This window comes from Lates calcarifer, linkage group LG9 (genome assembly GCF_001640805.2).
Source record: "Lates calcarifer isolate ASB-BC8 linkage group LG9, TLL_Latcal_v3, whole genome shotgun sequence".
Taxonomy (NCBI): domain Eukaryota; kingdom Metazoa; phylum Chordata; class Actinopteri; family Centropomidae; genus Lates; species Lates calcarifer.
The window spans coordinates 5,558,066-5,569,599 of NC_066841.1; positions in this window are offsets into that span (position 1 = coordinate 5,558,066).

Below are 11,534 nucleotides of genomic sequence, written 5' to 3' on the forward strand. Positions count from 1 at the left end.
ATTGCCAGTAGCAGAGACCTTAAGAGACCCAAAGCCCTCAGTTTCGTTATAATATCCGAGTTAAAACTCTCTTCAGTGTCCTCAAAGTATAAAAAGTATAAAAATTAAAAGCTGGAAAAACAACATTTGCCATAAACCATTAGCCAGTGAGCGTTATGATGCACTCTGTGACCCTGTTCACCTGGTATTAATGTGCGCCTTGGTTGACTAGATCCTAACCGGAAAGTACTTAGCCAAAAGGTGTAAATGCATTTAAGACTCACTCAGGGTGGAGACTAATCTAATCACCCAAACCACCTCTGGAAGTGGTCAGGGACACATTCAGCCATGTTAACAATAAAATTTAAAAGGGCTGTTTCTCAAGCCCACATGCTTAAGCAATTTCAGAGAGCTGTGAGAGGATGTGATGTTCATGACAACCTGCTGAGGGACAGGTTAAAGACAAATGTTTTTTTTTTCCACAAAATTATAATTTGTTTATTTAAGAAAAGAAGGCTTTAATACTTCACACACTCATACAAAACTATTAACTACTACTCTTTCTACTGTCAAAGTCTTATTAAATGACCTGCATGCATCTGCAGAACTCCTTATTAGTAAAATATCCCCTCTGCTGCTTAACATATCTCATTTTAAGAGGTCAATTTAGCTGCTTGACCTGATGGATGTAAAATTTATCTTCAATTTCTGTACAGATATGTTTCTGTCAGTAGCCTTGTGTTAGCTAACGTTACTGATTCTGAGAATGAAAAAAGTAAACACTGACTAAAAGTTTCCACAATCTTACTGAGAATAAGATAAGAAGTAGCAACTGAACACCTGGGACAAATCACAAAACGGTCGCAAACAGTCATTGTCCTTTACCAACTGTACAGACATTGGCTGTAACCCAAGGTACCGTTAAAATATCAGTTGCAAAAATACTGTAGTAGCAGTAGTAATTGTCATCACAAGATGAATCAAAGGAGTGAAAAGCTTTTGCTCTTGCTCAGAGCATTTTAATGACTTGCAATATTAGAGATGCTTTCAGCAGAGTTGAAATAGGACTGACTGACAGAAAAAAAGAAAGAAAAAAAAAAACTCAGAACTCCTGCTCTCAGTGTAAATGATCCTACCTCTCCTCCAAGTAAATCGCACTAACTCTATTGATCCTCCTCCCATCTGGAGATAAGTGGCTGAGGTGAAAGAGCCTCCACCATGTTGTTTTGCTCTCACATCCATCTGTGTTGTCTGTTGGTTGCTCTACCCCTGCAGTAATAATATGAATGTGATATACCGCTCCTGGCCATGTTGGCCCCGTTCCCCGATGCATGGACTTTATTATGATTGTTCCCCTGAGGGCATGTGAGACTAACATCCACTCTGCCAATACCCGTGTCACAACTCCTCAAGAGCACTTAAAGGAGGTTGGAGGAAATAAGGGACTAAGTAGCCATTTTCTTCTGGACCTAGACCTGTAATTTACCGCAATAAGATAAAGAATTTCCTACGGTCCGCTGACTCATAACCATTGACTCTTAAGTGTGAGGCATTCAGTGGTTCTCAGAGGCCAGCATCACTCTAAAAGCCAGCAAACCTTACTGCTAACATCATGCCAGCTGGATGAAGAAAGTGCACTTGGAAGACTGACAAAAGAGACGCCAACCCTTAATTACTCTGGGCAACTCCTGATGATTCTGTCTAAATATGGCTTTGCTAATTATTCATATCAAACTGGGGGGGTATATACACAGCCTACCCTGTCACCAGCAAAAGCTGATGAGCATTATCATCGATTTAGAATCCAGTTTCAGTACGTCATTGAGGATGTTATCTTTTCTGCATCCACTGTCCAAACTGGTTAGCCACTAGAAGCAGAATGCACATCAAAACTGACCTGCAAATGTTGTTTGAGATACTGCCTCAGTAAAGTCTCTGCTATCAACCCAATTTGATGTGTCCACCATACACACAGTATGTCACCAAAACTAAGCACACATCATAAGTACACTTCAGTTTACAGAATGCCATAAGGACTCTGCTGTCCCACTTCTGAAAGAGTGAAACACATACAAATATAACTGAATATTTTCACATGGATATATTTTCACCCAGATGGTTAGAAGGGTCTCTGAGCATTCTAGGAATACCTTTTAAAATAGCTGTAAGATTTGTTGAACAGCCTGGTCTGAGATGTTTCTGTTGATGTGAAATGTGTTTTTCTACTTTTTAAAAAACACTACTGTGAATCTGACCACAGCTGATGTTCCTTTGTGAGGGAGTGAGCAACTTTTCAGAAGCACTTTTCAACTCCATGTAACTGAGAAGATTGTTTTAGAGAGCACATTCAGTGTGACACTACAAGTAAGTTAAATGCCAGAATATTTTTGACATACATTCATTTTTTGTGTTACCTAATAATAACATTATTGTGCTAGGATATTGACATTTGAGAGTGTGTTTCTACTAATGCCTCAGTCCGTGGCTAATATTAACCTCTCTCAGACCTCAGACTGGAGCTCCTTCAGCAGAGTATTCTCTTCCAAAATGCATCCATAAAAGGCATCCCATATAATCTCTTAGGGAGGACAACACGCCTTGGATGGATGATACATTAGTGCACAGAGGTTGTAGATGGAGTTTGGAGGCTGTGGGGGGTTGAAGAGCAGTCCATTGGCTTCATCCATTAGTTTAATGTGCTCTTTTCCACTCAATAGCCAATCCCCTCTATGACCCTATGACTACTTTGTCATGTGTTCCTTTCTTTTCACCTCCCTTTTGTGTTTGGGGAGATAAAGAGGAACTGTAATCAGGAGTTATGCCTCCTAAAACAGCCAATAATGGGAAATATTCTCTTGTATCATTCCCTTTCTCAGTGCCTTAAGGTATTGAGAAGATGAAAGATTTCATGGCAGACTGAGCAGTTAAATCTGGCTGTCTCAATGCACATCTAAAGTGGATATACATATATTTTTGGCAGGTTTAACATTTTCTCCTCTTATGTGCACTGCAATGTGCATGTACCTCTCCACACGGACCAGTTTGGTAATTTCCCAAGATATAGCTGGGCCATTGTGAAGAAAATGCAAATGAGTGAGGATACAGTTCTTATAATTGTGAAAATAAATTTGGTGGGGGGGGGACTTAATCCCTGCAAACATCATCACTGAGAGACAGAAATCCACAGGAATATAAATCAGCCAGGTGCTGGAAGAATCCAAAATGAGAAAAGCATTTGCTGCACACCAAAATGAGAATGGGAAATATTAAATGAGTCTGTTGATAGGACAGTAGAAGTGCCTTCACCATCCACTGTAATCCAGTGGATGTGTCACTGCGTTTGGCTGGCATCTGCGGCTGCACTCACAGCAGCATATGCCGCACAGCTGTCAGTGCAGCTGAGAGGTCCAGAGCTCACTGCTCCAGGTTGTAAATATGCAAACACGAGATGATTAGCCATGCAAGGCAGAGACATCACACATTTAATGATATAAGTGAGAATATCTTCCTGGCTGCTGAAATGTCACTAGCTTAAGGAGCTCTTAAAGAATGCATTCAAGTGTATACAAATGTGTGCTATAATGCCAAACAAAAAGGGAATTTGGTTGCAGTTGAAGATGCTATAATCAGCATTGGTTGTAGTCCTGGCAGTGAAAACAGACAAGAAGAAAAAGCTTTGGGAAATAAAGCTAGGCTTCTGTAATTCTGTGCAGTCTTTCATTCTGTCTTTCTGAAGAAATGATGTGTTTTCCTGGTGTTTGCTTCCCTTATTCTGAAACTAATTGCCATCCATTACAGCTTATGCTTTACATTACATTACAAACTGAAACAACAATTACTTTGTAAGCAAGGGAAACATACACAGCTCTAATGTAATTTTGCTTTGTTATTTTTCATAAAATTCACCAAACCTCTCTTCTAAAGTCATTGTCTGAATTGTTTCTTTTTTCTTTTTTTTTATACACTCGGCAATCGAATAACTTTCATAGCGTCTTAGCCCTCTCTGTCCTGCTGTTATTTTATGTCTGTGCTGACCATGACCCCTTTAGCTATCCTCATTTTAGATGTTTAGCCTGCAAAGGTCAAGGTCTTATGGATGCAGTTTAAAAAAAGAAATATTAAATACTTAACTAGATTGCTTTTCAAAAACTACTGACCTTAACTAGACATATGAAGCAAGCTACATAGCATACTGTTCCACGGCTGTGTTTTTGGTTATTAGCGTAGTTACTTCTGGAACAGAACCCTGAAGTTCCTCTTTTTCATTTAGCTCCATCATCGCATCAAAATTTCAATTTGTGCTTTGGTTTACGAACAAATAACTTCAAAACTAACATTTCCATCAGCTGTACTTGTTTAGTGCTAATTAGCAAAATGTTAGAAAGTACAGCCTCACAGGGCAGTTAGCCTTGCTGCACACTCTTAGTCTTTATTTAGAAAATTTTCCAATTAAGACTAGAAAAGCAAAGTGAGAGAATTTATTCAGAAACCTCAGTTTTTTTTGTTTCTTTGGAAACATGGAGATCAGCTTTAAACTTTTTTCTTAACTTTTTTCCTGAGCTCTCCCTGGATCCTGGCCTATTATACCTAAATCGGTGAAATAAATGTATGTGTGATTTAAAAAAAAAAAAAAAAAAAAAGTTAGTTAAACTGTATTTTAGAGAAAACGTGTTGCCTCATGAGCTCCAGGCAGTGGAGAGGCATCTGGAGTGTTTGTGTGTGCATCTGCGTGTGTGTGTGTGTGAGTCCACACTGTAGGAAAACTAGGATCTCACTCAAGTCACAGAGAAGGAAAATATCCCCCCAGAGAAGAAGACAGAACAGCTGAGACTAATTCGTGGGATTACCTGGCAGCTGAGGAAAAGTAACACCCCAAATAACCCAAGAGTTTTGCTGTGTAATTGCTTTCATTTGCAATTCATATTTGTGTGTGTGTGTGTGTGTGTGTGAGAGAGAGAGAGAGAGAGAGAGAGAGAGAGTGGTACTGTTTATTTCACAGGTGTCCCTGGTTGCAAAAACAAGCCCTACTTTTCTCCCAGGTCACGTCTCTTCACTTTACCAACCTCACGAGTTTTGCACCTGCCAACATGATAGGCAAATCAAGCAAATTCAACAACATGCGCCTGAATGAGATGAAAAGCTGTTTTTGCCAAAAGAGGAGAAGCAGCACCAGGGCTAGTTATACTGGTGAAGTGATATTCCTTTCATAATCTTCCAAGGACTGTACGAACTGTCAAACCCCAAAAGACTTATTGAAACGTGAAAATTGGATTTAAAAAATCAATAATACAAAAATATGGATGGAAATTGGATTAACTTTTTTTTCTTCTCTTTTCTATTTATTTGGAGGGTTTCATGAGCATTAGCAGGAGCTCATTTTCTCTCTATTTTCTTTTATTTGAAAGTAATAATCAGGTGAACAGCATCTTCTTGCAGCAGGACATAAAATCTGACTGAAATTTGGTTTAAACCAATCAGAGATATAAATTGGTCCATCAGAGTTCATCTTTGAATAACACTGAAAAAGCTTCTGGAGTATACTCATCAGTAAGTGTAAGAAAAGCCTTGATATTTTTCATTATGCTGAGCTACAACACAGCCGCAGAATACTGTATGGTCTGGTAATCAATTTTGGGATATCTTTACATTAAGTAAGGTAATATCAGTGCAAAGGACAGACAAAACAGAATGATGAAAAGGACCAAGGCAAACTGGCACACAGTTAATTCAGTCCACATTAGCAAAGCATGACTGATGGCAACAAATGACTGGCGCCTGGTTGCTCCTTCCTCAGAGTGCTTGTTGTGCTCGGCCACTCCTGTAACTACAGGAAATGTTGGTTGTTGATTATCTGTACTCTCTTGGCACGATTGGATCATGTAATAATGGCGCAGTCTGAGCTCAGTGGATTCAAACAAAATGCTCTCAGAAAAACTGTACTGTACAATAGACTGTGAAATCTATTTTTTATGATATATTATATTTTGTCCCTGGACATGCCTACAAAAACCTCTGTGGATTACATTAGTTATACATTGACTGCTAGCTCATCTTATTTATTTGTCAACTCAAAAGGCAGTTAATGCTGCTAAATGCAACAATACAGAGAAATCTATGTACATGTATTATAAAAGTGAAAATTGTCAAGTTATTTGCAACAGTGTCCAACAGCCAGTCTCACACTCTTCACACTCCATACTGTAGGGAAGGGAGACCACTATATAGAACACTTAAGAAGACAGTCAGCCAGTCACATGAAAGGGTACACTTTTTTTTATCCTATGCTTTGTAGATCATGAAGGCTTCCTTTGAAAGACATGCATCATTGTGATTTCCATACTCATGCTCATTTTTTTTTTCTGGAAAAATACATTACTGTGATTACACACTGAGAGATCAGTACTAATTGACTTAATGCAAGGAGGTACTGATAATTTATGTCCAAAAACCATGGCCAGATTTCCAACGACTCGTAATCCTTGCTGTATCTCAACATTTGTCCAAATTTAGAAACGTCTGTACGAACCAAAGGAAGCAAGCAAACGGCTCAATACTCCCATCTAAGGTGTGAGACGGGCATCATTTGAGCATTGTGAATCATCCATGTCAAACAGTGGATTCTGTTTTAAGGTGGAGATGATATCAACCAGGGAGACTTGTTTGACCACCATGTTTGGCTGAGCTAAAGGAAACAGAATTTATTTGACTCTTATATAGCAGACGTAAAGCTCTTTAAGGAATCCGTGTTGCAGCTGCTGCCACAGCAATCTGATCTTTGATCCTCTGTCCTCAGGTTAATCAATAGAAAATCACTATGTCACTGTAATGCCAGCATCTGATCTATCTGGTCTTTCTCCCCACTTCAGAGCATCAGTGGTGAAGTTAAACTTGTCTCACTGGTTCATTTAGCAGCTGCTGCAGAGCCCTCTGTAAGATCTTCTCAGCTCTGTGACCTTTAAAAAGTAGGCCACAGTCATAAGACAAGCCGAGGCTCTCCCACAAGCACGGAAACCTTTATCAGCCTTTATAAGCAGGAGTGAAATCCTTTCATATTCACACAAAAATATTGGATGAGATCGCCTATCTTATCACAGCCAACACCTCTCTTTCACACTTCAAACGCCTACGAGCAATTTCTGCTCCAAGGACTGAAACATAACCACTCACCTAATCTTAAACCTTTTGTCTACTGCGCGTCTGTTTATGTTGTGTTTTTGTCTCTGCCAGTGATATCATCTTCTGAGGAAAATACATTTATAGCTTGGAGCTTAATCCATGATTACTAGGAACAGAATCGTGATTAAAACACACATGAGTATACTAACTCTGTGGAAAATTGACCAAATGGAAAGGTGAGAATATGGCAGATTACAACACTGAACGCTGACTTCAAGTCTCACTGTGGGAGCTATCTTGTAGTGTCCCCTCTGCGACTGAATGTCAGAGGTTTTCACCATTCTTAGTACCTTAGAACCTCATATCGTTTATTTTCAAGCATCAGTCAGTGGCCTTGTGTGTTTTTTGTTAGGTGCCAACTGGGCAAAAGAGCATGGGTATTATACTCCTTCTGGCCAACTGTGTTTGCCATCTGTAACATCAAACTCTATTCTTGGCCTCTCTGCACTGGTTTTCTTGGAGCCTAGAACTCCTCCCAACAGCATCAGTGTTTGCTTTGGTGGCAGCAGAACAAGCTAATACAACATTGATAGATTATCCCCTTTAAGTTGATACAGCAAACTTGGTAGCCAACAGTCATATGTTTACACATCCAGCTAACTGGAACAACATTTGAAGGTGTGATTATGTCCATTTACCCTCCTTCTAGCTGTGTATTAGTATTAGAAATACCTGGCTCTTTAGCTACTAAATACTGCACTAGCTAGTTGCTAATTGTGTCTGTCTGCCTTTCAGTACAGGATAGGTAACATGCAGTGGGTTCATCAGAGATGAAAACAGCTGCCTGTTATGGCTGGATATGACATTGATCAGAGCAGTGAGAGTGAACCACAATAGTAAACATGCGGCACGCAAAACCAAAACAATTAGCTAAAAGACGCTAAAATGCTGTAGAGTCAAGAGGAACTGCAGAATTGGTACATTTTTCAGCATGGATTTGTCATTGTGAGCAACACCTAACATGAATGTAAAAATACTAATTAATGCTGCTTTAATGTAAATTTCATCAACGTGTTTAATTGGAATTCTTATATTGGATTTATTTTATCAGCACAGATACTTTAAGGTTACCATTAGTTCTCAGTATTTGTTCATAATTACCTTTTTTTTTTTTTTTTTTTTTGCACTATTACATTCCCAGCCATCTAAGGAAGGGAGATCTCCTCTTGAATTTTCCTCCCCTGAGGAGATAGATAGATTCCAGATAGATTTGTGCTGGATCAGGACTTATTGCTGTTGCGTGCCTAAAAGTACATGTAGCCATTGCAATAAAAGAAAAAGAAAAAAAATTGTGACTTACCTTGAATTTGTACAAGTAAATATGTTTTGGAAAGACATTATCCAAAGTTGTTTTCTCAGATGGAGACTGAACTACACGACATATTCTACAGAAGCTCCTAAGCTGCCTTTAGAAACTTCAATTGCAAAGTTACATTGTACAGGGTATAATTATCTGTGTCTCTGAAAAGGGAACTCTGCAAACTCAGAGCATTCTTGCAACAAATTGTTTCCCTCAGTGGATGTACACATATGCCATTTTGAAAAGAAATCTCTCCTTGGCTTTGATACAGCTCACTCAGGCAGATCCCACCCACAGAAAGGTGCCACGGGGCCTGAAGCCAACAGAAGTGCAGTCATGTGCAAACACATAGTCTTTCAGCTGTTTATGTGACCCAGCTGATTGGTTAGGTCCCGGCCTCCTGCTGTATGTCCCTCCAGGCATAAAACCTTCACTGTCTTTGAATGTCAGGTACCAATTTTGTGTAAGTCAAGGCCATTAACCCTCACTAAGTCCAGAGTTTGTTTCATGATATATCCCTGTGAGCACTGCACTGATACCTGATTTATTGAAAAACAAATGTGTTTATATATGAGCTTGTCAGCATTTTTACCTCTGTGTACATGTTTGTGTGTGTAACAGTCTTTCAGGCTTTATCAGTGGTTGTTTATACTTTCATATACTTTGTCCCTAACTACGGTCACATTTACATTTTAAGTATCAAACTTTATGGATAGTTATTAAACTTATTCCTAAGTAGAAGAAAAAGGCCATTTTCCCTCAAGTCCAATATTCTCAAAATGGACCTAAATGACATTTTAGGTAATTTTCAACCTGGATCTTTTATATTAATTCAAAATTTCACTTACTTTAATGGCAAATGCAAAAGTGATTAAAATGATTACCATAATAATAGCAGTGTCCTTCAGGGTTTACATGAGTGGTATGTACAATTTGAAGATATATATACATATATATATATATATATATATATATATATATATATATATATATATATATATATATATATATATATAAAAATATACTTTTCAACCTTGAGAGTGAGGACATTCTGGCTGGTCTCTGCTTCCTGAAAGGACTGAGGGCTGATACTTGGTTAGACTTTGGGAATTAATTATGTGAGTGAGGGTCCTAACAAGTACATAGATTATGGTGGGTATATATTAATCCTGTTATGGGGATAACACATTGTCAGTAAACAGTTCACATATTCGTGTTACCAGCTCATTCATCAGGAGACAAAACAATTACCTCCAGAATGTTAACGGATCATTTCAGAGTTCAGACTTTGTTTTAATCTTAAGGTTAGAATAAACTGACATGAGGTTGGAGGGCTGGGGTTAGTCATGTAGCAAATAGAGATAATGATAAGAATATAGCCAAGTGGCATAGAAACATTTAATACCCCTGTGATGAGTAATATTGTATGCCACTTAAATCCTGCAGATTATTGCAGGGATTACTTTGTCCCTGTGATTGCATCAATCCATAAATGTGTATAGTATATATTTATGTGATGTTTGATTGGTGTAGTCATCCATCCATCCACTGTCTCCATCGTTATAAGTCATGATGGTTAATTGTGTCCTTAATCACACAATTTAAACACCATGCTGTCTTCAAGCCAGTTAATTGATAATCCAGTAATTAATTATTTTTAGAAATATAATCTGATTGTACAGCATCTCTCCTCTATCATTAAAACCAAATCAAACATGCTTTTACAAGATATCAGCTTAGGTTACTGCTATTATTAGCACATTAAAAAAAGAGACCTGAGGGTTTCCATGAAATCAATCTGTGACACCATTCATGGTCTGCATCACTCATTCAGTGTATTTACATTCTGTTATCAACCTCTCTCTATAGTAGATTTCATTGTTAGTTGCGGAGTCCACCACCCGTACACTGGATTTAAATTCCCTTCACATGGAGGGTTTCACAGGAAATGCTGCATACATGTAATCTAGTGTTACTGTTACTGATAATTTCATCTCAGATATCAGCCTCACTGTTTACTGTTCTCTCTCTGAACACAGTATCAGAACTGTATTAAGTTACTGCTAATGAGGCTTTCTGCTGCTGCTTCATGTTTAAAGTGTTCAACTGATGAAACTGGTGAAGGTCTGTTTGGCTGCACTGTAACCACATAAACCAGTTTCTGTTTTGTCTGACACACTCTCTGCTACCAGTAACCATGTGTTGCTAAATTGTTGCAGGACATCTTAGTAATCTGTCACTTTGGCTTAAAAGCCATTTCATGACAACAAAGTTTTAACTTGGTTACTTTTAAATATTCTAGAAAACTAGAAAACAGGATGAATGGAAACTCTTTGGTAAATCCAATTTTATGTGGGTTGAGAGAGCCTCCAGTGGGGAGGAGAAAAAAAATCTGATTAGAGACCTTATTCCTCTTTATAAAACAGGTTGTTCACTTTGGCCCCAGCTAACCTGACATGCATTTTTCAGCAGCCAAGTGTATGGACTCAAAGCTTGCCTGCACAGATTCAGTAACTGAGCCTTAGTTAGTTAGCAATAATGACTGAAAATGTTATGCCCATAAATTCATTCTGAGTCAGGAGTGTCTGCAGCCTATTCATCCTCATCAGAGGAGCAGAAGGGGACGATGGATATCATCAAAACAATTTTAAGTGGGATCCCCTGTGGAAGGATCAGGCCTTTCTCGTTGAATTTCGAGCACAAACATCAGAGGGCAGGCGGCTGATTTTCCATCCCCATAACACAAATTGGTCTGACTTTAATAGTTGATGCAAGCTGAAATGTGGGGATTGCAGTCCAAAGGGCTGTTCATCTGATAATGATGAGTAATTAGAGATAGGCTACTGATGCTTTGAATGAAAGCTTGGCAGCTTCACAGTGATAATGGTGTTTCACTTCCAAAATAACAAGAGATCCAAGGCTTCAGACAACAACAGCTACAGCAGTGTTTTCATGAATGTTGCTATTATGTATTTTGTTATTTTTAAAAGTTGTTTTTATGGTTAGGACCACTTATTGGTATATGGATAATAATAGTGGCATTTTTTGTGTTAATTACATATCCAGTCACACCACACTG